Source organism: Zonotrichia albicollis, chromosome 12 (assembly GCF_047830755.1).
Source record: "Zonotrichia albicollis isolate bZonAlb1 chromosome 12, bZonAlb1.hap1, whole genome shotgun sequence".
Taxonomy (NCBI): Eukaryota; Metazoa; Chordata; class Aves; order Passeriformes; family Passerellidae; genus Zonotrichia; species Zonotrichia albicollis.
In genome coordinates, this window is record NC_133830.1 from 4,160,652 (window position 1) to 4,187,193 (window position 26,542).

At 43.3% G+C, this 26,542-nt stretch overlaps 2 long non-coding RNA genes across 2 annotated transcripts; one reads left to right on the forward strand and one right to left on the reverse strand.

Annotated features, from left to right (window-relative positions):
- Positions 1–1,029: 1,029 nt before the first annotated feature.
- LOC113459816 (uncharacterized) lies at positions 1,030–22,709 on the reverse strand. The gene is made up of 7 exons (XR_012582326.1): positions 20,042–22,709; positions 15,165–15,289; positions 11,401–12,394; positions 8,360–8,508; positions 4,715–4,954; positions 3,598–3,761; positions 1,030–3,137 (listed from the first exon to the last, which is right to left on the reverse strand). It is a non-coding gene; the product is annotated as an uncharacterized LOC113459816 (long non-coding RNA).
- LOC141730704 (uncharacterized) lies at positions 18,287–26,525 on the forward strand. The gene is made up of 3 exons (XR_012582327.1): positions 18,287–18,530; positions 19,729–20,413; positions 22,585–26,525. It is a non-coding gene; the product is annotated as an uncharacterized LOC141730704 (long non-coding RNA).
- The last annotated feature ends 17 nt before the right edge of the window (positions 26,526–26,542 follow it).

Consider the following 26,542-nt stretch of genomic DNA (forward strand, 5'->3'; position numbering starts at 1 on the left):
GATTGCAGGCAGAGGGTTGAAAGATACAGCAACAGCACTTTTAACAGTATGTTAACGATGATGAGTAGAGCCAAAATGTATGGATTTAATTAGAGAAAAACAGTTACAGCTCTTTCTCATTGTCATTAATTTATGCAGTTAGCCAACAAAATTCAAAAAAATGTCCAGTTATATTTGGATGCACCCTTCACACAACTATTCCTGTTTTTGTTGCGCGTCCACACCCGTTAGAAGGATTTTTAAATCATTGCTCTGTAGTTGGCTGTGAAATGCCTGATTTCAGATGTTCTGGGCAGGCCCAGAGTGCCCGAGGAGCCGCTGCCAGCCAAGGGAGCCCTGTGTCAGGCAGCACTGTCTGCCATCACCTGCACCCCACCAACAAACCATAACATCCAGGGCAGTCACTCCCAGTCCTGCCAGAAAGGAAAGGGCGTGCTCAAAATACTTCAGGCCTTGCCCTTGCTTATTGTTTTTGGAAAGCCTTTTGTTTTCTTCTTTTGGCTTTGGGGTTTTTTTGTTGGTTTTGTTTTGTTGGTTTTTTTTTTTGTTGTTTTTTTTTTTTTTTTTTTGTTCAACCCACTAGTTAATGTTCATTTGTGCTGGGCACAATAAAAGCCTGAGCCTGTCAGTTTATATCACACCAGGGGAGGAGCGGTTGGTGATGTTTGAAATATTTTAGACTTTAGAAAAATTCTTGTAGGTGTATTTGCGGTGTTAAAAAATAGATTACTCCTAGTAGTTTATAAATAAATTGATGTCTCCTAGCAGTTTATAAATATATACATATATAAAAATATAACTATAAATATATATATATATATTCCCACATATCCTTTTAATGTGCTTTGATATGTATATAAGAATGAGGTTATGCTAAATAAAACCTGCTAAAACTTAAAAAGTGGGAATCCCAGGCACTGCAGACCTGCCCAGCCCTACCTTGTTGGGTACAGACACCTACATGGTTATTAGGGAATGGCAGGAGCTGGCTCATGCCACTCTCTGCCTTTAATATTGAGAGCAGTCAGTCCTGTGTATTCCAACAGCAAACGTGCACACACAAACATCCATCACATTTTTGGCTTTGCTGCCTCTGTAGGCAGGCAGGAGGGGAAAATTGTATTCACTGGCCATGAAATGAATTTAAAACAAAAAATCAGAGAAATAAAAAGTGAAGTTTTTTATTATTTTGGCAAGCACCGGGGTTTATTTTTCACTTACTTGTTGGGTTGGGTTTTTTCCCCTGTTTCCTAGACGTACTGGACAGACTTGCACTGTGCATAATAGCATGGGCAGAGTCTGGAGAGCTTTCCAAACACATGATGTTTATACCTCATGCTCACACTGGCTATTTTTAAATATGGCTACTTTCTGCTGCATTTTCAAAGCTTCTCCTGACACCTCATGCAGTCTGGAGCACTCTCACCTGTTTACAACACCACCAAGTGCTGGTGAATTCAAAACAAAAACATCTGATAAAAATCAAATATTATGTTGCTAACTGCAAAGTTCATTTCCCCTCAGAAGTCCGTCTTTAATTATAAAACCCGCATAACCCATTTCCTTTGGTGTGCAGAAAGGTGTGTAATTAAACTATCAGCATAATACCTTTCTACATGTAAAACCTGCACTTATGAACTTTAACTGCTGAATAAAAACTCCTATTACATGACCATTAAGTATTATGAATAAAGCAAGTCATTGTAGTACTTGATTAATTTTTATGCACTAACCATTGTGTTCTGCACAAATTTGGTTTCTTTGGTTTATTTTTTTTTTTTTTTTGGTAGGTGTCCTTTCTCTCAGCCATCCTGGTGTGTCCATCATCTCCACCCACATCCAAGGTTGTGCTCCATCCCTCCTGCCTGTGGCCATGCCCAGGGCTGTGTGGCCTTTCTGTGGTGATCATGGAGGAGGAGAGAGTTTTGCTCTGTCTCTGTGACATCCCCAGTGGACATTTCAGTGGTGCTGTGCCAGTGAAGGGGGCACAGCAAGGCAGTGGGACCTGGTCCCTCCCATGGGAGAACTTGGTGCAGGACTGAGCTCTGACTCCCTTGTCTCATCTCTGACTGGGCTGGGGAGTTACTGTCAGCTGGGTGGTTTTTAACTAATAAGGAAAATCAGACTTGTCTTCTTTCATGTGGATGTGGCAGCAGGCCCTCAAAGGACTGCCTTTATATGCTGCTTCTGTTTATAGGACCCCAGAAGGTTTGCCTTGTATCTGTTACCTCCCTCCCTGGTTCTCCCAAAAATGTCTCCACCACACATCAGCCTCTTGCCAAGAGAAGTGGGAAAGGAAAAATAAACATCCCAGCTAAAACCCATAACTCCAAACCCCTAATTGTCAGCAGGACCGAGTGTGCCAAGATGCTGAGGAGGATTCTGTGGTGCTGGTCCTGGCTGCCAAGGAGCCTGCACCCCACAGCCCAGAGGACATCTCCAGGACATCTCCCACCCTACGTACAAACATTCAGGCCCCCGAGCCATTATTCATCAGCTCCTTGCAGCCACGCTCCCATATGCTGCCTGATGATTATATTGAGGCTGATCTTTGAAGTCTGGAGTCAGGAAGCTTAGCTCAGTTATAATCAATAGCATTTCCAGCTCTTGGAAATCTGCACTAACCACTCAAGGCAGCCAGCCCACATTATGTCCTTGTCATATGTATATATTTGCATGTTCATTAGCCATGTAGTAGCACAGCTGTATGTGGTTTCATTTAGCTTTTAATTATCTTCTTTGGGTTAGTGTTTTCATCTCTACCAGACTTAGCAAAGAAAAGAAAATCACTTAGGCAAAATAAATGCTGCTGAGCGGGTCTGGGGCAAGGAGTGCTATTTCCTTGTGCATCCTACTGTTCCATTGCAAAAGAAATGTTTGGTTCAAAAGTTCCAACTTACATTAATAATAAATCTGTCTCTTCATTTCCCTCATCATTTGCTTATCTTATTCAGGTGGTTGTGGGTGTAATTTTTCATTTGCAGCAGGTGTTTTTTTACATATTAGATAAACTCCATCCTCACAATCCTTGGCATGGATGTTTGTATTTGCTCCAACAGCTGCTGTTCCAAAGCTCGCTCTCACACAGATCAAGGCATCCTCCTCTTTTGATGGAAGTGACTCATACCTCAGATGAGCTGAAAAAAATACCATGGTCAGCTGCAGACACCTGCATTCATGCTCTGGGTTTAAAAGTTAGGATGTGGGTTCAAGCTAATTTTGTGCTCTTCGGGTTTTTATATGACACTCTTTATTTTGGTTTCTGAGAAATTTCCATTAGTAAGAACAAAACAAGGTGACTAATTTCTGCGCTGAACTTTCTTCTCCTTTCCTCCCACCCCACCCAATAAACAAAGAAAAAAACCCTGTGATTTATTTCATTCACTTCAATTACTTGTAACAAGGCCAGCCCCCGGGGTCAGAGGCTCAGGGGTCATCTTTGGTTTAACAAGCACTGAGGTTATCTGTGCAGACTGGGGTAGGATGCTGAGCCCCCTCCTCAGTGCTCCTCTCCCTGGTGTGCACAGCATCAAGGCCTAGAGGAAGTGTTGATGGAGAGGCCAATCTTATTTCACAGGAGGGACAATGAGAACTGACCTTTTAATGAGCAGTGGCTTGGGAGCAGCCGTGGTGAGAAGGATGGTGCTGCAGGAGTGATGCTCACAGAGCTTCAGCCAAATGCAGCCAAGTGCTCTCAGTACCATGGGATGGATGTAACTTCCTGTCATTCTCCAACCACAACACAATCTCAGTTCTGCTGTCTGAAATTAGAAATTTAATTTTTTTTCTCTTACAAACATAGTGGAGTAGAAACACAGACATGGCAAGAACCTGGAACTCCTCCACTGCTGGCCATTTCACAGGGCTGTGGGCTTCTCCTTGGCTACTGGCAGATAGAACTGGCATTCTGCAGGGAAACAGCACCTGACTGATTTGCTGATCAGCTTGTGCTCTTTAAAAAGAGCCCCTTGAATCAACTCAGGGCAAAAGTCACAGTTAAAAAGTGCCCACTAGTACAGGTATATTAGTCCACCTTCATCCTTACTGTAAGTGATCTCTAACAGCCTCTCAATGTTGAGCAGAGAACATATCAGGTGGATGAGCTAAACAAAGATCTACCTGGCTCTTTCAGCGGTGGTTGATGGCATTTTACTGCCTTTCCCAGTATTATTTTTCCTTCTTGGTTGAAAGAGTGAGACACACTCGGTGCTGATGCAAGGAGGCACAACGTCACTGGAGCTGACAGTTCTGTTTTCCTGTTACACCAGTGGTTTATTTGGAGAGGAATTCCCAACTGTCTGTTGGAGAATTGGAGTCAGGCAGCCGGGAGCAGATGGTGTCTTATCAGAGGGTGATAATTGTTCATGAATTAGACTCCTCTGCATCACCTTTCTCTCACAGACTCAGAGCAATATCTGGAGCCGGCCTCTGCTTGCCATTTCAGCAGCTCTCCTGTAGCAAGCAAAATATATTTTTATAGTTTGCTTACCTTGACACTTCCAACATTTTCCCAGCAAGCTGAAGGTGTAATTAAATGACATGCCAGATGCTGGTGTGCTTTATATTACACCACCTCTCAGCTGGGCTAGCGAAAGGGAATGAATGGAGTCTTAAGACAGCTCTCCTATAGATAGTTATTATCTCTTTTCAATAAAGAATGGGTAAGGTTGAGCAGAATGTCAGTAAACCTGTAATTTTCTAGCCTTTCAGTTACCTCTGTTCTTCTGATCCACCAGTGATGTGAAGTTTTGTTGTACTTTGTTCCGTCAATTATGGCATCACTCCAAGAAGGTGGCGGGCTCCTGCCTCGCATATGCATATTTATGATAAGGTATGTTCTGATCTTCCTGTTGTGCCTGAAACCAGGTGTTCTGGGCCTTTTGAGGTGGGTTTGCAGCACAGCCTCTTTTGGGCAACGAAGCTCTTGGGGTGAAGCTTTCTTTTTAGCTGTAGGCTGAAAAAACAAAACCTTGCAGGGAAAATGACAGCAAAGGTTCATAACTTCAAACTTAAAGAAACAGAATTATTTTTGTAACTTTAATAATAGGATTCTAGAATGTATTTGCTTACTTCACTGTATCTGCTACCTCAGAAGATGGATCTGGTGTATCTCTTGGCTGTTGCACTCAGGTTTTAGACTATTCAGTTTCCAGCTTTGCAGGACACCAGCCCAGTTTTCAGGGAGATAAGATGTTGGCTGACACAAAACAAACTTGCCAGTGAGATTTATTTACTTACTTGGAAGTAGAAATGTTGTTTTAATAATCCAGCCAGCCCAGGAGTGGAGGTGTTGAACATTCTCATGGCTGCTCCAACCCATGGAGAAGGGTTTGCTGTAGCTTGGTGTGGTCCCCCCTCTGCCTGCAAAATGTGCTCTGCATGGAGGGCAGGCAACCCAGCCAGGGAAGGAGGGAACTGCAGGAGCAAGGACTGTTTTTCTATCCCCAACTTTGACAATTCTTCATCTAGATATTTATATTTATCAACAGCATGTGAGACAGAATGTTTTAAGACCAGTGTTTTTAGTGGGTTGGTGAATCCTGGTTGTCTGGAGGGTCAGTGGCACTGGCCAGCCCCAGATCACAGAGCACTCAGTCCACAGGCAACAACAAGGTTCTCCTCTGCTCTTTTGGGGTGAGATGTTGCATTTGACAGAAGAAAGCAGCAGCCTGAAACTTTCACTTGCTGTCAGTTCAGTGAGTGCAGGGCACCTCTTTCAGAAGTGAGGTGTGTTCATAATTAAAGATTAATTTACTAGCACTAAACCCAAAGCTTTCCTCAAAGTCTACTGTCAACAGACACGCTCCCTTTCAGTGACATTTGCATTTCTAATTGGGGCTGCTTATTACCAGAAAGCCTCTGCAGCTGAGATTTAATTTTATATATTTACTGGTTGTTCTCTTCAACCAGTGCTCTGCAACTGGCATCACCCAGTTTCCCTTCCAGGGTGTGTGTGCCTCTGACAGGGCACAATCCAACCTCCCACATGGGCAGGAGCACGAGCATGTCAGGAAGCCACTGTGTGCCTCAAGACAATGTCTTGTCAGCGAGAAATGCTAAAAAGGTCAGTCCATATAGAGCAGCCAGACTTGGAGGAGCAAGATCAGAAATGGAGAAGGCCTGCACTCTGCTTTTGTGCCACGGCTAACGTTTTCTCTGTTCTTTCGAACTGGAATATTTCTACTTCAGAAAATACATTTAGACTTAGAAATCTCGATAGGTATGTGAATCACTTTCCTTCTCTAATTTACTGATTGATATTTTTTTCTTTTGTCCTGGAAGAACTGATATTAAGGACTCTATTTAACAAGTTGCAGCATACCTTTTAGATTCTCAGTGACAGGAAATTGCTAATAAGAGGGCTTCCATGTCATGGTGCTCCCCATCCCTATTTCCTGCTTTAGGGTAGGTATGAAAATCCAAGGGCAAAGTCCTGTACAAGCCATGAGAGAGAGAGTGCCTGCCCAGAAGAGATTGCTGCTGGAATAGACAGGAAAGAAAGGAAATATTATTATTCCTCTTTAACAGATGGGAAACCAAGGCGCAGAGAGTTGAAGAGGCTTGCCAAAAGTCAGACAGAAATCTGAAAACAGCCAGGAACCGAATCCAGGTCTGCTGAGACTCAGGCCAGTGCCTTAATCACTCGACTCCTCATAGTTATTATATTTCTGCAGTTGTTATTCACTAGGATAGACTATGAAAATTTTGCCTCTAGCTATAGCTACAGTGCTCCTACAGCATCTTCCACCCTCCATGCAATTCCTCTCCCTTTTTTTTCCCCCATATGTGTCAAAAAATCCCTCTCCCTGCTTATGAAGGTGCTCAGCAAAGCTCTGCCTTCATTTGTATGCTCCAGCCCTGACTTGCTTCACAAACAAATTTGTTTCTTTTCCAACGTAGATTCCATTTGCCCACAGCCTTGTGACAATTCCTGCCTGGTGCTGAAAGCGCTGTGGTTCTCTACAGAACCTTCACAAGGGTGCTGTGAAAACCTCCCAAACTGAGATGCTCAATCCTTGGACAGGAAGAATTTGTGGGTGCTCCCACACATTCCAGCCCAAAGCCTGGCCACAGACCCTGCACACAGCTCAGGGCTGCAGGAGTTTAAGCAAAGAGCTTATGCAAATCCTCTCCTATCCATCATGGAGGGGAGTCCTTCATACTTCAGGAATGATGGGAGAAACAATCTATCGATATTCCGTAATGAGCATAAATGCCCTTTATAAATTGTTTCCCTTTTATTGACTCTAAAGCAAATGTAGCCGTGAATGCTGTACATTAATACATTTTATACCTTCTAATGGTTTGATGGCCTCATATATCCAGTAACGCTGAGAATAATCATTAGATTGTAAGGAGTGCAAAATATGTTTTATCACTTGAAAATGGAATTCCTTCTTGAAAGGTAAAACCAGTGGTAGATCATTGATTTGAAAGGTCAGGGTTAAAAAGCTTATTAACGACTGGGTTAAGCTCTAGTAAAATTCTTTGTTTTACTCAGCTGTATGAAGCATTTAGCTAAGTGAGACTCTTCATTAGGACATTAGTGCTTTTATACTAGCTGTGTAAGGTAAGAATCAGTAATTTCCAGCTTATGCTCAGAAAAAAGGCATCGAAAGTGGCATACACTCCAAATAACACCAGGTGACACATGGCCGTGGGTGCAATGGAAAACAACTGCTGCAGCATCCAGGGGTGGGGGCAGCTGGTGTGAGCAATCCCTGCCTCTCCCTGCCCTGTCTGGGGACCCCCAAGCAAGCCTTGGCCAGGCAGATTTATCAGACAAATCAGGTTATCAGACATATCAGGTTATCAGATGAATCAGGAAGTACAGCAGATGAGCCAGGTAGAAATACTGGCTTGGGTTCCAGAAGCCACACAGTTGTGTCAGGATGCCACAGTGCTGAGTTAGTGAGCCCTGGCTCCCTACAGGGCTCTGGATTAGCTAAAGGATGATGTTCACAGGGCTGCAATGCTTCCTGCCTCTGAGACAGGGAGTTTCTGCCCAGGGACAATGTGCCTGTCCCTCTCACCGTTCCCTGATGTTACAGCACATGGAGAAACATTCTGTATTTTGGGTACAACAACAAGGCCAGCTCAAGCTCATTGTGATTGCCCTCTATCCCTCTCAGACATCAAAGAAGCACAGACAGATCTCAGAAGAAAGGCAAACTGGGACCATGGCAGGGGATGCTGCTTGAGAGTGATGGGAATTTTTGAGGTCACGTGGGAAATGTGGGTATTTCAAGGCCCACATGAGCAGAAATGTTCATGCCAGATGAAAATAAGAAAGGTGGTTGTCCAGCACCACACTGAGCTGACCCTGAAGAAGTAGAAATAATTAGGAAGAAATTCTGACCTGTGAGGGTGGTGAGAACTTGGCACAGAGAAGCTGTGGCTGCTCCATCCTGGAAGTGCACAAAGCCAGGTCAGGTGGGGCTTGGATCAGCCTGGTCTTGTGAAGTGTCCCTGCCCATGGCAGAGGGGTTGGAATGAGAGAGGTTCAACCTGGAGAGAGAAGAAAAATAAAATCCCTGTAAGGATCATTAATCACTGGAGTGGGTTGTCCAGCTATGTCATGGAATCCCTGAACCTGGATGTTTTCAAGACCTGAGGGGCCACAACCCAGAGCACAGCTGTCACCAGCCCCTCAAGGAATGTCCCCTAAAATCACACAACAGAAAGCAGTGCCAGTGGAAAACGTAGCAAAGATTTCCAAAGATGCCACAGATTCCAAAAGCTGCGATGTCAAAACCACTTTCTGGTTCTGTCAGTTCAGCATTTCCACAGACATTTATTTTGGATAGAACAGAGGAAATCCAGCTGGAAGAGACCTACCAGGATCATCAAGTCCACTTCAGTGCTGACCAAAAATTAAAGCCTGTTAATGACAACTTTGCCTGTTTGTGAGGCACTGACCAGCCTGGGGCATTGACCTCTCTTGGAAGATGGTTCTACTATTCCTCTTGAAGGACCATGAAGAATATTCTTTTGCCAGTATCTTCTTCCTACACTTGTCCTCATCATTTGCCACTTGTTTCTAACAAAAAAGAGAGGCCTAAAACTGTGTCATACCATGTTAAGAAGGCTTTTAAATGCTTTTAATGGAACAAAATAACAATACAGAATATAATATCCACAGCATGTGCTTGGTGCAACGTAATTGCTCTGGGATACTCAATTCTTTTCATATAAAGCAGCCGTACCAACCCAACCATCAGAACAACTTTAATATTTTATAGTGAAATTAAATTGCAGATTAAAACAGATGGTTTGAACATTTCATTACCAGCCATGGTGCTTATTTGCTGACCATTGGCTGGTATATGTAAACATATAAAAAGCAAAAGAGCCCTTGGATACAAACCATACTCTCCCTCAGCTTTTCATTCATGGTTACAGCATGGTTATGAATGTTATGGATCCAGACAGGGTCTTTAAATGTGCTGAATTCAATTTACTTCTACTGATGAAAGGAAGAGGTCATGGAAAGTGCAGAATGGGTGGGAAGAGTATAGAATATTTGTTAATTGTCCTGCAGATGCATTTCAGCTCACAGCTAGGCAGGTCCAGAGCTTCTGCACCCTCGTGGCACAGAAACCTGGCACCAGGACACCTTCCACTATCCCAGGCTGCTCCAAGCCCTGTCCAACTTGGCCTTCAACACTTCCAGAGGTAGAGCAGCCATAGCTTCTCTGGGTAACCTCTGTCAGAGCCTCACCACCTCAGAGGGGAGCATTTCTTCCCAATATCTAATCTAAACCTAGTGTCCATAAGTCTGAAGCCATTACTCCTTGTGCTGTCACTCCAGGCTAAGGTAAATAGTCTCTCTCCATCTTTCTTGTAGCTCCCTCCAGGTACTGAAGGCCAAGATTAGGCGTCCCCAGAATCATTTTTCCAGGCTGAACCATCCCTGTGCTACAGGACAGGGCTGGCAGGTTGTGACAGCAAGGGCAGCACCACCAGCCGATCAAACAAAAACAACCTGTCCTCACTGACTGAGTTAACTCTGCCTTCAGAGCCATTAAATAAAACCTTCACAATTACAGCAAGTATTTCCCCATGTTTCCAATGTACCAGCTGCACTCAGCAACGTTGCCCCAGGTATTTAATTTTTCAGATATTGTCAAACAAACAGAATTCTACTCTAAAAATAATTACGAACAAATCTATAAATGTATTTAGCTTTGACAGAGCTGAGGTGAATGGACGTTTCTTAAAAGTGTAGAAGCCATGCTTTCAGATGTTTTCCATGCTGGGTACTGCTGGGTTGGTAAAAATGTAAGGATTTCAGGAAGCACGAGGATGAGCCAAGGATATTTTGTTTTACCTCCACTGCATGATGCAGTAACATCATGAAGGAATGTTAGCACCCAGCAAGAACATAGCATGTCCATTACAACCTCAGGATTAGGATAGGACACATTCCTCTTTTGCTGACAGTACATCCAGCAATCCCAGTCAGGATTTCCATCCAAAAGAGTCCAGTCTAAATGAGCCTGGGCATCTGCTGCCCAAAGGATTGGAAAAGAGGTTTGTGTTTGCACAGCTTTAGGGTGAAAAAATTCAGGCTTCGTGCTGAGTCCTGTGATGCTTTTGGAGAGCTGCAAAAAATGGAAAGGTTCTGGGGGTAAATACAGACAGCAAAGCAAACAAATAGAAATCATCATTAAATTTGCCCTCACTCTCCCATTTCAGTATTGGAGCTATTGATGGGTTTTACGTATTTAAGATCTGACCAGAACTCCCAGCTATGAGGGCAACATCTTCTCTTGACTGGTACTTCCGTGGGCTTGTTGGGAGCACTGGTTCCAGCACTGCTCCTGCAGTCACTGACCCAGGGTGAATTACCCCAGCTCTGGGGAATAATGGGCATCAATCACACAGGACAGTGCAGGCCCTCATTTCCTGCACATGGGCTGAAACCTTGAAACAATGATGTGCAAAGACACATTCACAGGTGTCCACATCTGCTTCCCAATTTAAACCTTAAACCCTGGTTCTGCAAGGGCTTTAAGGAAATGATTTTCCAAAGAGGAAAGTACAGGGGAAGGCATTAGAGGCAGAGGATCACCTTCTTGTGACACTGCTCTTTCAGGATCATAGCAGCATCTTCAGACACATAATCCTTGATCCTTGTGTGTTAGAGCTATCATGCAGAAAAGTTTGCTCAAATAATAGCATATTGTTGACAACAAACTAGAAGAGCTATTTAAAAAGAAAATACCGTACAATGCATGCTTAAAAGTGTAAAAAAAAAAAAAAGCGAATTGTATTTTAAAAATCAGTATTTATCAATAGTCCCAGCTATAACTGGAGATTCACAGCATGGATGCTGAAAGAATGGAGACAGCATGGTAATGAAAAAAGCGTATCCATCATCAACAATACAATACTTACTGTGACCTAAGGTCAGGTTTGTACAGTTACACCAGATGTTAGATTTCAGCCCTTCTTTGAAATGAAGAAACACAATGGTTACTATTCCTGTAGTGTTGTGGATTTCATTAAACAACACGTTTATCTTTCAGCTTTAAATGTAGAGCAAGATTAGGATATTTTAACATTTAGGTTTCAGAAGGATCCAGTAAGCATAATATAAAGTAGGGGGGTGGCTCTATAAAAGAATTACTATTTTGAATGCAACAGCCAGATCTTTCCTGTGGCAAAACTGAGAGGCAGCAAAGGAGAGGGTGAAAGCAGCAGATGCAGTAAATAGCTCTAATGGTGTGGCTGTTTATAAATCAGCCAGGACAGGGTGTGCGTGGCCCTGGGGATGCCCTGCCCCCTGACACTGCGAGAGCAACCCTGACTCTGAACAGGGCTTGCTCTTCTCTGTGCTTTAGCTTTTTTCCTCTTTTCTTCCTTCTCAAGCGATAACAGAGGAGTGGAGCCATCATTAGAAGAGCCTGACCTGAAAAGAGGCTGGAATTGCTTAGGGTTTCCTTTGGTCATCCCCTCTGAACCAGACTGGTCCAGCCCTGGCTGCTCTGATGCCTCTGAGCTCAGCCCACTTCTTCAAATAGCAAACATTCCCTTGAAACATATTCCCTTACTTTCTTTATCTAAGGTCCCTTTAGCAGTCACTGTGATTTTACACAGTTGTATAGCTAATTTATTAGACATGCACGTATTTATATATGAATATAGTATATGCTATATATATATTTATACATACACACACATATACAAATATACACACATATTAGCCTTAACAAATAACTGCCACTCTGAAATCATATTCTCAGTCATTACTATTAATCAGGAATACTCACATTCTCAGGCTGAACAGAAGAGACAAAAGACAGGCTTGCTGTAGCTACCAAGAAGCCTTTAGATTATCCTCTCTTCTGTCTTCTTCAGTCCAGAACTCTGCATTGTTTACAAACACCCCCTGTTTTGGACAAAGGAGGAAAGGCAGAGGAGCAAGGTCCATGTCCTGACTTATTTCATTAAAAATTAAAGCTTTGTAAAAGTGTACACATTTCATTAACTTCGCATTGCAGGCTTTGCAAATATTCTAAGGGATGCTAATCTCCTGGCTTTAATTAGATTGAAGGTCTCTTGCAAAGGCTATCATTTTAATATAAAATGAACCATCTTTTAAGCTTTTTGAATTAGAAAACAAGAACTCCCATTTTAGATCAACAGTTACACACTGAAACAAAAGAGGTTTGGATTTTTTGCAAAGTTAAGGTTTTTGCACTACCTACCGTGCAATTGCTGAAGTCAGGCAGTGCACACGTTCTGTCTGGGGTATGCTCATAGAATCACAGACTGGCTTTGGTTGGAAGGTTCCTTGAAAGACCATCTTGGTCCATCCCCTGCCATGGCCAGGACACTTTCCACCATCCCAGGCTGCTCCAAGCCCTATCCAACCTGGCCTTGGGCACTGCCAGGGATGGGGCAGCCACAGCTTCTCTGGGCACCCTGTGCCAGGGCCTCACCACCCTCCCACAGAAGAATTTTTTCCCAATATCAAAAGCCATTTTGAAGCCATTTCCCTTTGTCCTGTCACTACATGCTTTTGTAAATAAAGGTCTCTCCATCTTTCTTGCAGCCCCCCAACAGACATAGACACCCCCACACCCCTGTCCTTGACAGCCAACCCCTCTTTTACACTAATTCCACCCCAAAACTTCCCCTGGATCAGGGCCCTGCTGGCACACTGGCCCTGTCTTTGTTCCCCTAGAGTCTTTCTGTGCAATATCAAGCTGACTCCCAGAAGAATTGCCCATAGTGACCCCAGAGGAGCAGATCTAGAGGGAAGGGGAGCAGGGCACTGCCTGTGGGACACCACAGGGGTGGCCTGGCTGTGAGCATGGGATAACATCTCAGCCCAGCACTGAACTTATCTCCCCTACCAGGGACTGCACTGAACTATTTTAAATCTGCAGCTCTCATCTGCCCCTGTTCTCCTGCTATTATCCCCTGCTAGGAGACGAATTTTTATATTTCTGACCAAGATGCAATCTTCTTTCCCTTATCAAACATAATAGAAAATGCTGTAGTTACAGAATAACAAACTCATCTCCTGGATAGATGTCAATCTATTTTTAAGTGTGGGATCAGCTTGGGAGCTGCCTGTGACAGTGTATCACTTCATGCCAACGTGGTGCCTCCTCATTCCTTATTTCACTCACCTCCAGCCCCCTGCCTTTGGCAAACATTGCCTTGGGTGTTGCTCCTTTTCCCTCTTCATCTGGTTCCCCTCTGCTTGCAGAGGGCCCAATCCTGCCCATTCCCACCTTGCAGGTTCCAGTTTAGGTAAATGGATTCTCCTGCTTTTGTGCTGTTTCTTTCTCAGGCTTCAGCCCTGTCTGGTTACTTCCAGCTACTTCCATCTAAGCCCAGAAATTGCTTGTACAGCTGTGCAATTCAGCTTTGCACACTTTGCTGTTGGACTTTTGGACTCATAATACACTTATAAACAATCTTACTCTGTCCTTTGAGGACCACATTTTGGAGGTGAACATATTATTCATGGAGTCATGGAATGGTTTGCATTGGAAGGGAGCTTAAACTCATCTTGTTCCAAACCCTGACATGGACATTTTCCACTGTGCCAGGCAGCTCCAAGCCCTGTCCAGCCTGGCCTTGGGTGCTGCTCTAGTAGGGCAGCCTGCACTAGTGCCTCACCACCCTCACAGCAAAGAAATTCATCCTGATATCTAATGCAAATCTGCCCCTTTTCAGTTTCTTTATAGTCAGATTTTGGAATCTGACTGCAGAGAGAGCCTTGCAAAACCCTTTTATTCATACTTGTGGGGAACAGACACCCAAATCTACTGCTAGCATTAAATCCAGTTGGAATGCTAGTTAATTAAATAATGACTTTTTTTCCCTTTCTTTCAGTTCATCATTCATACCAACTGGGTGTACAGACTCTTCAAAACTAAGAGGGCTAAGCTCCAAGTATAAATTTAATTAATCAATAATTATAATTTTTAAACAATCTTGATTTATTAAAAATTGACCTCCAGAAAAAGACCTGACTCCATTAATGTCTGTGCTTAGTTCTCCGCAGCTGACAGTCTTGCTGGGCAAGTTTCCTTTAAGAGCACAAAGTCCTCAATTTCATTTCTCCAGTTCCCTAATTTTGATTCAGAGCCACATCTTTGTTTAAAGGTTTATGTAGATAAACCTCAATTTTGTCAATCTCAATTTTGTATAAGAAGTAGGATCAACTTCTAATTTCCAATGTTAAATCCTACGCTCTACTTTCCACTGCAATATTCTTGAGATGACTGTTCCAGGTTAGATCCCATGCTGGGTTCAACACTTAGAATAAACTAAAGTAACAGTAACTTCATTTACTCATTAAGAACACGGGTTTGCTCTGAAACTACCTGATATGCAGTGAGATTTCAAAGTTCAGGTGAAGATATGCAACCGTGGCATGGGCAATAACAATGACATTGGGGACTGCCCAAAATATAAATTGTCTGCTTTTCTATGACTTAAGGACACACAATAATACAAATAACATTTTGTGGTAGTCTGTATATGAAACAGATATGAAAGATCTTCCCAGGGAGTGCCCAGCTGCTTGATAACGGGGTGCCATTTTAAACACCTAGTGAGAGCTGAAAACTTATTTGCCACCCTATTTTCTTCTTAGTACAGAACCTATTGTAAGAATTCCTGGGGTGGCTGTTACATACCCAAACATCAGCAGAGGGTCAGCGCAGGGGCTTGAGGCTGCTGGGCTGCCAGGATGCTGCATTTCCCTCCTGAGAGCATTGATCCATGAGGCTGCAACTGGGTGGTGAGCTCTGGAGAGTTCTGCCTGTAGGGAAAATAAATTTCTCTGGCTTTCCCAACCTCACCTGTGCTGCAGACAACCCGTAACCACAAGCATTGCATTCCCCTTACAGAGCAGTGCAAGAAGACACGTGCATTAGCACAGCAGATATTTGAATGTTATTAAGAGTGTGAGAAATGGTCATACTGAAGTAAAACCAAAGTCCACCGAGAGCATTGAACTCTGGGGTTTGGTGCCTAGGAGAAGACAAGGTGCACAGAAAACACAGCACCCACTGCCAGCCAGCCAGGGTTAGCTCCCCTTGACAACATCTCACTCTTCACGTGTCAGATTGACCTAAAAAAGCCTTTTCCTCTACGTGCTCTGACAGGTGCTGTATTTGAACAAATGTTAATAGACAGCATATTAACTCTGACGGCTTCAGATCACCGAGGTATGTGTCTGAGTTTGCATCTCCTGGATAAACATTCCTGACTCTCATCTGCTTTGATCAGTATCACTCACTCTGTGATCCCTGCTCTTCCCCAGCGTGGTGACAAATTTTTGGTTCTGTGTCAACATCAATGTCTCAGTGGCTGTAACTGTGGTTGAAATGGGCCACTTCACCTCAGTATCACATCCTGGTGGTTCACAATTGATCTGAGCACACTCTGAAAGTTTTATGAGCATCCCATTGCCAGGGATTTTTACGACCTGGAAGGCACAGGCACATTTCTACTGCCACAGCACAGAATGGAGGCAGAGAGGGCTATAGAACACTCAGACCCTTTCCGACTCATATTTCACTTCAAAATCTCTCTTGTTTAACCACTGGGCTGGAAAGCAGGAAGATTTGTGACATTTTTCAGGCCAAGGTAAGACAGCAGAAAAAATTAATTACAGAATTATAGAATCATCAAGGCTGGAAGAGACCTTCAAGATCATCTAATCCAACTGTCAACCTCGTACTACCATAATCACTCCTATACCATATCCTAAACCATGTTATTCTAAACATGGAAAACTCCCAATGAACAAGGTTGGCATTACACTTTTTACAGGACTCAGAATCTGACACATATTCAATGGGACTGTTGTGTCTCCTGTGTTTCTGCTACTTTTTTTCCTATTTTCTTCTTTAACAGTAGTAGAATATATATTTGGAAACAGATCCATAGCTTAGCTTCATCAGCTTCAGTAAAGCCATGCTTATTTCGATCATATGAATTTTGCCTTTAAATTTTAGAGGATATAAGAAAATGCCCTAAAAGAGCTCTAGACTGTACAGTCCACTGATTTTTCTCTGTCTTCAATTCCCCTTGCCCCAAGCTATTACCTCAGCCTACTTGTTTGGTTTTTTCCTTCCCCTAGTGACTGGTTTACATCTCAGGTACTTAGAACAAAGAGTATTGTTTTGATCTGTGTTTAAGGCAGCATGTTCTGGAAGCCACTTGCATCATAGTCAGCATTCTGCCTTTTTTATTTTTTTAAATAAAGGCAATTCTTATCTGTTACAACCCTACAGAGAGACTTTTTTTCTTGCATAGAGACAACTGCAACATGCAAAAATTCTAGTTGTTAGAGCATGCCACCTAAAAACTAGGCTCATTTTCAAACCACATGCTCCAATTAATAAATAAAGTCTATTAGTACTGAACTATTGATCAAACATAAGAATCAGGGATTCCAGCATCATCTCTTTCTCTGTAGGCTGCTACCTCCACCAGTCCTTATAAGTTAACATTTGAATTGGAATTATCGCTTGTAATTACATTTATATTAATAGAATTAGAAGGCAAACGCTCTTCTGAGTTTTATCTTTGAGTGATAAACTGAATTCTCACTTCAATCTATTGCGCTTGCACAGAGATTTACTGTATGTGAACCTCGTAGTAATTTTGAGATTGAAACTTGGGCAATTCTAGGGACAGACAAGATCAAGAGACAGATTTGTCTGCTCTCAGGTGGCTGTACCCCACAAAGCTTTTCCTTTTCCAAACCCTTATTGGTTGCTCTTAGCAGCCCTTTCTGTAACCCAGTCCTTGCATCAACTGCTTAGTGTGTACAGAAATGTTTATATCCCTTGAGCTCAAGCCTCCTTTAGTTTCTCTTCATTTCCCTTTCTTAGAGCCTGTCCATTTGTTCTTGTATTTGACACTAGTTTTCTGACATCTCTCCTAGCTATTCCCCTTAGAATCGTGTATAAAATAATGATGTCCACCCTGAGCTTTCCTCTCTTCAAAAAGCACTGACCTAGTTTCTCTGCTTTTACAGTAGAAGTTCTCCAGTCCCATGTCAACGAGGTTGCCCTGACATATCTTAGCTCTGATAGTTATCTCTCTCTTTTAATAATGGCATCCTGAATGGGGATTATTTCCTCTAAATGCATCTTCATCTGTTCCCTGTAGACTATTTCCTTTTGAGTTACTTCTGATTGATCTGTTTTTGGTGGTAGGGCTACGCAAAGATAGCTCTGATCTTTCTATCCAGGGCCTGACCACAGGTGATGATTCCTGTGGACTTTGGCCAGAATTGGAGCCTTTGATAACATATTCCCCAAACCTGTATAAAACACAATGAAAAAAGCCATAGTTTAAATTGCTCTTTCTTATTATTAATGGAGCAGATCCTCAGCAAGAGTAGTGGGTCACTTAAGTCCTTGGATGTGTGCAGAGATGACAATATTGCCTAGTAGCTACAGAATCGTTATTTTTGTACAGCACCACTCACTTATTTTCCTTCGTTTGCACTACATTATTTCTTTTCATTATGTCCAGGCTCACCCTTTTTCCTAAAGACCTGACCCTCCATCATCAAAGTGAGGGGGAGATTTCACCTAGGCTTCTGCAGGCACATCATGAAGGCCTGGCTTTTACTTTGGGTAAGTTTTTAGCATGCTTTGGTTTCTCTTTTTATTTTTTAAATTCACTGCTCATTCCCTTTCATTCCTCTACCCCACTTATTTTTTTATTTATGCTTTTTTTTTTTTGTGTTCTTTATCCTTTCTCATTGACCTCTGACTGACAAAGTGCTCATGGGCTGTAGAAACTTCCCCTCATCACTTACTGTGATGCTGCTGCAGGAACTGGAGCCTCTCTGCTGTCCCTGCAGCCTTTGGCTACAGCACGGCTGCCAGCCTTTGGATTGATGTTTGGCATGGTCCCATCAGGGTGCTGAAACAGAACTCCAGTGCCTTGGGTCTCTTCAGGGTCTGCCTGCTGATCTGAGCTGGGATGGGCTGGATGTGACACTGCTCTGGTTTATGTTTTTGAGCTATCCAGAACGGGTAAGCAATTTTCCTTTCTGATATTTATTGAAGAATGGAGGTGTCCTCCATCACCTGCCTTGCTTCAGCCTCAGAAACTCCTTGCACCAGCTGGTTGCTGTGTAAGGATCATTTTTACTGCGCTGTTTGGGAAAAATAAAGTTGACTTCTGTACAGTTTGTCTAATTTTGTGTGGCAAACAGCAACAGGAACATTTGCTAATTCTGTTTGCACTGGTTGCTCCCTGCAGCAGGGGCCATCCTGCCTGGCTGGGGAGAGGGTGTTGTTTTGTAGGGTGTTAGTTTCCATCACTTGGGATTTGATATTTTTCACAAGTGGGTGCAATCTTGATTTACTGATGTCCCCTTTTTCTTTTCTGCTTTTCCCTAAAAATAGATTGTATCTATCTACCAAAAATGTGCAGCTGGTTGGCTAGTTCTTCCGAGTGCTTTCTGTGCAATGAAGACAGACCAAAATGGCAAAGACATAAATAATTGATTCTGTCCCACTGAAACCCCTGGACTTGTTCCCCAAGCCTGTCTTTCATGTAGATATATTATCTCACTGAGAATTTCTTGTCAAACTATGTTAAGTAAATAAGAGAGGTGAAATATCAGCAACAAAGCTAACAAATGGAGCCGAATGCTCCACTTGAAAGAACAGATCTAGCTGTTTACCATGCTAATCTGAAATGAAATGAAAATGTATGTTTTTCATCTTTTCAGACAACGATCTTCAAATACAGGTAGCTAAGGTCTTTAACAACACAGATTTATTTTTTTTCCAAGAAAAACCCTATTGTGGAGGTATTTTATGTGTCTGTGTGCCTGGATCAGTGTAGAAACTGAAAAATCTATTATGTTGATAATCTTACCAGACTGAGCCTTTTATCATAATATATTTATAGTTTAATTTGCCTGTTTTATATGTACCCACCTTACTTTCTGATGCCGTGAAGGGGATGCAGGCACTTCTGCATGCTCTGAGGTTTATGCTCCCTTTGCCATACTGAATCCCTTCTCATGGCTGCTCCAAGTCTGTTCTACTGCTATTCTCCTGGCCCCACTGTGAGCCCCTTATGAAATCTGGGCAGCAACCAAACCAGTTAGTTATTAGCAGTTGGTTATCAGTAGCATCTAATATTCGTTGAGTTCCAGTTAGCAATTTTTTGATATTTGGGCAGCCAGGGACTAACTGGGTGTTATTCTTTGCTTCACAGAGATTAAGCTCGCTTTGCAGCCTGGTCCCAGCAGCTTTCCGGAGGGAACATCCTCCCCAGACAGGCTGCACGCTGCTAATTACAAGGGAAATCCTGGCAGTGTCAAAGCCGGTGCCAAAACCTCCCTGATTGCAGCAATGCCGGGATCTCACCAGATGTCTGGATTGTTTATCCATCTGGGGGTTTCTTGCCCGGCTTGTTTGCTGGCCGGCCTTGACCTTGCTGGGGAGCCAGGGCTCCTCGTCCACCCCCGCAGGAGAAGCGCTGCTTCTGACGCAGCTCCGGCCCCCAGCCCCATCTCTGGCTGACGTACCTCTGGCGTTTCCAGCCTGTGACATCCAGGGAGGAAGAGAAGTGTCTCATCCGGCTGTGGCTGTCCCTGCCTTTCCGCTCCTGTCACCCAGACCTGGCACGGGGCTCCCTAGCGACCATCTGCCTCCAGCTCCGGAGGGAGCGCTGCTCCGCGGAGCGCCCAGACAGACCTACGGGGAAAGATGGGTGTGAGCCTCGAGGAGCCTAGTTGTTAAGGAGAGACAGGAATATGCAAGTAATTTAATTTTTCATGCAAAACTCTGCTAGGAACTACCAGACTTTCCAAAATGTATTCCAAAGAAATGCAGAGATAGATTCCCGACCGGCATTAATCAGTGCTGATTAAGTCATGAAGCTACCCAATTTCTGCCTGGTGAGTACTTTTCCTGTCATTGATTTATTGCCTTCCTTAGAAAAATAAGACCTGGGAAATAAAGAGTTCAAGTAAATTTGCTCAGTTACCCAGCCAACTGTTGACTGTGGTACCAGGGATAATAAATGTTCAGGGGAAATTCCTTGTGCACATTCATGCACTGAGGCCAAGAGCAGAGATGTCCCACGGGCACTCCAGACCCTGCAGAAGCTGGAGGATACAGCTCAGCTGCAGCAACACATTCAGGGCTTGGGAAGAGCAAGAAGAAGATGGGAGCAGGCTGCCCAAGCTCCCTGGACACCTCTGGGGACACGGCTGATGACAGGTGCCTGCAGACAGCCTGGTGCACCTCTTCCCTCACTGGGAAAAAGGGAAATGTGCTTTTCCTCAGCCTGCTGTGCTCATGGGTGAGATCCAACACTTGCTACCAATATTCCTGTTGGTACCTGGCCACCAGGTGCTGTTTCTCTCCTCATATTTATAAGGAAACTCCTCAGTGTGTATGAATTCAGGCTTGCAGGCTTGGGCTGTGTGGGGGTTATTGTTTTCCTGCAGACACATGGCATTATGGTTAAGTCACTGGATATGCTAACACCACCATCTGGATTTGTTTTTCAAAAGACACCACATTATTTGTTAAATACTCTCTACCCCATCTTCTTTAAGATATTTTAAGGATAATTCTGCAGAGGTGTACACAGGACAATTCTTATCAGCTTTATTTGTTTGACTCACCTGTTTGCCTACAGCTCAATTTAGAGCATTTGTTGCATATTTTCAGTAACCTGATATGACAAACTACTTTCATAAATGCATGAACTACACAGCATGAATAGTACAGCTGCAAGAGGCCACCTGCTAGGGACAACATGTGGGACTCTCCAAACAACATAAATGTTTTGATTTTGGGGTATCTCTTTTATGACATTACCAATGGATCTGGGTCTTGCAGGAGCTCATCCCTTGGAGAAGACATTAGATCCTTTAAAGGATGTGTATCACCCATTCCTGAGCAGTTACTAACACTGCAGAACAGAATTTAAGACATGGTTAGCAAATCCATCCATTTGCTATAGCAATTTGCTAAGTATAAGAAGGAGCTTTGGTTTAATATGATGGAACACAGTGAGATAGCTCTACAAGACACAGTTGAATTGCAAGGAAAGGATTTCTTCACACATGGTCTTAAGCCCTGTCTCCCTTTTGCCTGTCAAAGGCACACAGACCCTTTGTTTCTCATCCTATGACTCAGCTCAGGATCAAAGTCCCTTGGTGTGCCATAATCATGCTTTCACATGGCCAGAAGAGGAGCACTTAGAGCTCTATTACCCACACTGTGCACACACTGACCATACATTTGCTGTATCAGGTGTTTAATGAAAGCTGCCTTGGTACAAACATGAGCCTATTTGCTCACCAGTGGCTCCTGTCACCAACCTCATTTAGTGACAATGAACAAGAAATTTATTTTTTTTTTCCTCCAAACTGGAATATTTACATATTTCAGCCCTGAGGCTCAGCCCACCCCACCCTTTACTCCAGATCTTTGCCTCTGCACCACTGCACTAAATAAATTAACAAGTTATCAACAAGACTGCCAGGCCACTATGGGCTCCCCATTACTGAGGCTGTCATTGCCACTCAGGGCTCTGCTGGAACGTGACAACTTCACAGCAGAAGGTCACTCCCCCCAGTCACTCTCTCACTGCTGCTTGGAGGCAACTTTTCTGAGAAATGATTTGTTATGGTAGAATCAGAGGCACATTTGTTAGTTAATTCATTCTGTAAAACTCAAATGAGATGAAAAACAAGCATAGATCTGACAAATGGCATTTAATTATGTCTGAGCCTAAAATTCATAATACATATTTATGCTGCCCTAAGTCATCTGCAGCCAAGGTCCCTTTTATTCTCATAACTGAGTCCATTTGCTGATATGGGAAGAGGGTGTTGGTGATGGGTTACTCCATGTCCTTTCACTACTTTGTGCCATCCCCTGCTCTGAACAGGCCATGGGCTTTCCCCAAGTTTACAGTGTAGCAATTCTCTGGGTCTTATTATTCCATAGTCTGTACAAGTTATCCAAAGAACTTATAAGTGCCCATTAGTTTTAACTTGGAAGATGAAAATTTCTAATTTCTAATCACATCTTTTCTTTGACTTCTTTGTAGGTGTTTGTTTGAGGCTTTGGGTCTTGGAAGATACCAGGACTGCACTGGGACTGTCCCCCTGTCCCTACAACCTGCCACTGTCAGGAAAATCTGTTTACTGCAGCAGAGGTGGAGCTGCCTCTACAGTGATACTAGGAGATGGAGTTAGCACAAGCCAAGTGAAAACACGTTGCACTAATGATGCAGAGGTTTGAGAGAATGTGCAAAGCACAGGCTCCTGGGAAATGGACATTGTGGCTCGTTAGCACACTGAAGCTCTGGCCTAGCAAATATTGACATGCACTGAAGTGCACATTTGAAAGGGCTAAATATACACCTGCCCCCCGCTTCAGCTGCCAGACATCTCTAGACCGCATTTGGTGCAAATGTCTTTGACTCAAAAACATATGCTGCAGCTTTGCTGAAGATGTAGGTGTATTTTTATAATGGTTTAGTTCTGTTATTGTAAAAGGAAGGATTTTTTTGAGTCTTTCTCTCAGCATGCCGTAGAGTATCCAACCAGCATCCTGAGCAATGTTTGACTGGGGAGACTCAGGAGAATTTTGGGCTTCTTCTCCTCTCCAGCTTCCCTTCCTTTCTGCAGAGCCAGGAGCATTGGGAATACTGACATGACCGTAGGTCAGCAAGAGGCTTTTCCTCCTCTGCCATGAGCTGCCACTGCAGCCTGAGCATCCCTGCCTGTGGACACCTCCACCAGAGACAGCAGCCCCAGAGAGCCTCTTCACCTGATCTCCTGAATGGGAGTCTCTGGGGACAGTTGGCCCTGGCACCTCAGGGAGAAGTGATTTCACAGCTCCTGCCTGGCTGCCCTGCCAGCCCTGCCGCCTTTCCTGCTGTGGGACTGCCAGCCTGGGGAGCCCTTTTCACCCTCACTGACATCACTGCTCTGCTGATGCTCTGAGAGCATCACTGCTCTCCAGACACCACCTCCTCCCCTCTCTCTTGGCATGCTGCCACCCAAACTCGCTGGGGAGCGTCAGGATTTTTTGTTCCCTGGTGGGAAATTTCATTTGACCCTTTCAAGTGGGACAAGAACAGATATTAGATTTGTTGACAATGAAGTTCGTTTATCTGAATTCAACAAAAAGAGGTACAAAGAAAAGATTGCAGCTGTTGAACAAAAGCATCACACCTATTACAGAGTTCATATGCATTTACAAGTGGCACATCAGTGAAGGCTCTCCTCACTCTTACAGATGTACCCTCCTTCCACAGAAAACTTGTTAATGTCTCCCTCAGCTCTGCCTGCTGTACATACCTTTGGGAAAATGAGGTGTTTGTCTGGCCAGATCTTGCAATGATAGAACTGCTATTAGCAGGTAAAAACTACATTAAGGTGTTTTATCTATCTGTAGGTCTTATAGATGCAGGATGGGACAGAAAGTTAGAACACCAGATACCTCAGGTTGTAATTAAATTCTAAGACCACCATTACCCTAGTGAATAGATACTACTTCATGCACATACTTAGAAAGATGAAGAGGTAGACAGAAAAATAGAAAAATAATATCATAGATGGATTGGGAGGTGGATAGATTTCAGTCAGAAATTAAATTCAATTTGCACTTATTTTCCTGTGTGATAAAGCCACACAGCTACTTAAAAAGTACTATCTAAAATTTAAGGTAAAAAAAATCAACTTTGTCAAAAAGGACCTCAGACTTGGCAATGGAAACTGAAAGGAGCCCCAGATCCCACATAGCAGTTATCTGACCGCATACAGCAACAGCACGTGGTAGTAATGGCAATAGGGCATCTATTAACTAGAGAAAACCCTGATGAAATTTGTGGGGCTTGCAGTCAGTCAATCCTGCAAAAATAGCAAGTGTTAGTCCTCATGCCAGTGAACCAAGCACATGAGAGCAGCATTGGAAAGGACCAGCAAACGCTTTGCAAGCTCACCAAGGTGGCCCAGGCACTGGGTCAAGAGTCTAAGAGTTAAAGAGAGCATGACCATCCCTGAATTCCTGCCCTGTGGCAGTGCCCAGCACAGCTGGTAAATGCCAGAGCCCCACAAGGCAGCTTTGACTGCTGCCAGCTGGACTTTCCTGAGAAGCACAGAGAGCCCAGTCCTGCTGGAGCACAGTTTGTTTTGGCGGCCCTCTCCCCATGGCCCTTGCTCAGGAGATGGAGCAGGCACCAGGGAGACTCCACATGCTTCATGGCACTGGGTGTCTGCAGAGAAATGGGGAGCTCCTGGGCAGAGGGAGCTTCCCAGCTCCTTTTTGAAGCCTTGCATTCATGTGCAAAATCATAATTACACTGGCCAAGCAGCAACCATTAGGATTAACTAATAATTTATTCCTAGCACCTTGTCCCTTTGTTAAGTCTCACAAACTTCACTTACATCCTTACATATCCAAGCAACACATTTCTACTTAGAATAAACCATGGTTTCTAACTTCTAAGCAACAAGAACATGTGCATTACTCGATTTACAGGTTTGGGGGTTTTTTTTGCTAATCCTAGATTATCTTCAAGATCTTGAGAGCTGTTACAAAATTCAGATGCAGAGTGCAGAACTCACCCTCTAGGTGCAAAGCCACAGGTCCCCTGCTCCCAGGACATTAGAGATGCCTTTCTCACCTTGCTGGATTCCACAAGCAGAGCTCCAGCTGCACCACTGAGGCTCTGAGCTTGAGGTCCAGAGCACTTCTGTGGACAAGTGGCGCCATTCAGCAAAGCCTGCAGCAAAACCATGGAAATTTTTCATTGACTTCTGCACAACTCAGCATTTGCTTTGCACTAATGAATGAAGTAAATGTTCAGGTGATTACTTCATGCAGCTTCCACTCCCAGTATTAAAACATTGCTTCATTCTCTATTCCTGTACCTTTACCAAATAGTAGTAGATTATTTTTTGGGATAACCTCATTTTCCTTCCTTTCTTCCGGTGCCTTTCTAAGGCAGACCTGGAGCTGGCAGAAAAAAGAAAAAGGCACAACCAATGAGCTAGACCTCATTAGAGCATAAAGGGATTTTAGGCTCCTTCCTCATCCCAAGTGGATTTAGCAGTTTCCTTTTATTCTTTAACATTGTATTATTTACACAGCTGCTCCACGAACTTTTTCTTGTTATATGCTTATTTATTTCTTCCTATTTTTTAAAATTTTAAATTTCTCTCTTTGGATTTTAGAACAGCACCAATTTATTTTTACCACTTAAAAAAATAATTTGCTTGTAATTAAACCTGCAAATCTAATAGTGCCTAAATGTAAGAGTGACCTGTGTTTATGAGGGGGATGCAGGAGCAGGTTTTGAAAGCTGAACCACATCATTTCACGATCCATAATCAGCTTTTAGGGGTTTTCTATTATTATTTCAAGGACCAGGTGTCTAAAAAGGTATCATTTTTCTCACCAGCTTTTGCTGGATGTTTGAAAAAAGGTATTAATGCAGCTGTACAGGTTATAGCTGAGTGTGTGACTGCCCGCTGGATTTACACGCACAATTACCCCAAAAGCACACAACCCTCCAGACTCACACATGCAAAAAGCCTCTTGGCTGGAAAACTCTTGGCATGGATGCTCCATTTCCATATGCAGTCACACTGAATATGCATATACATTAGGTGCAGGAGCACACATACATTTTTCAAACGGGAGGCCTTGGTGTGAACCTAAAGAAGAAAAGACAAATGCTGCAAAAAAGGGGTTTAGGTCAAATTCAGTGAGAAAGGACGAATCTGCTAGGTTGTACTCACGTGCCTTGTACCAATGCACATCATTTTCTGCAATTAAATATGCAAAAAGATGTGTAGTTTTAGGAGTTTTTCTTTATGCCTTTAAATGCTTTGAAAATTTAAAATCATTAATTTTCCTTTTCTGATTCTAATAGATGAAAACCGGCCCAATGTAAATTTTTGTCAAAAAGAGACAACTCAACAGAAAATAAAGTGTTTCTGAGTATTAACATGTTTGAAAATCAGGCAACCAAAGACTGTAAAGATAGACTTAGG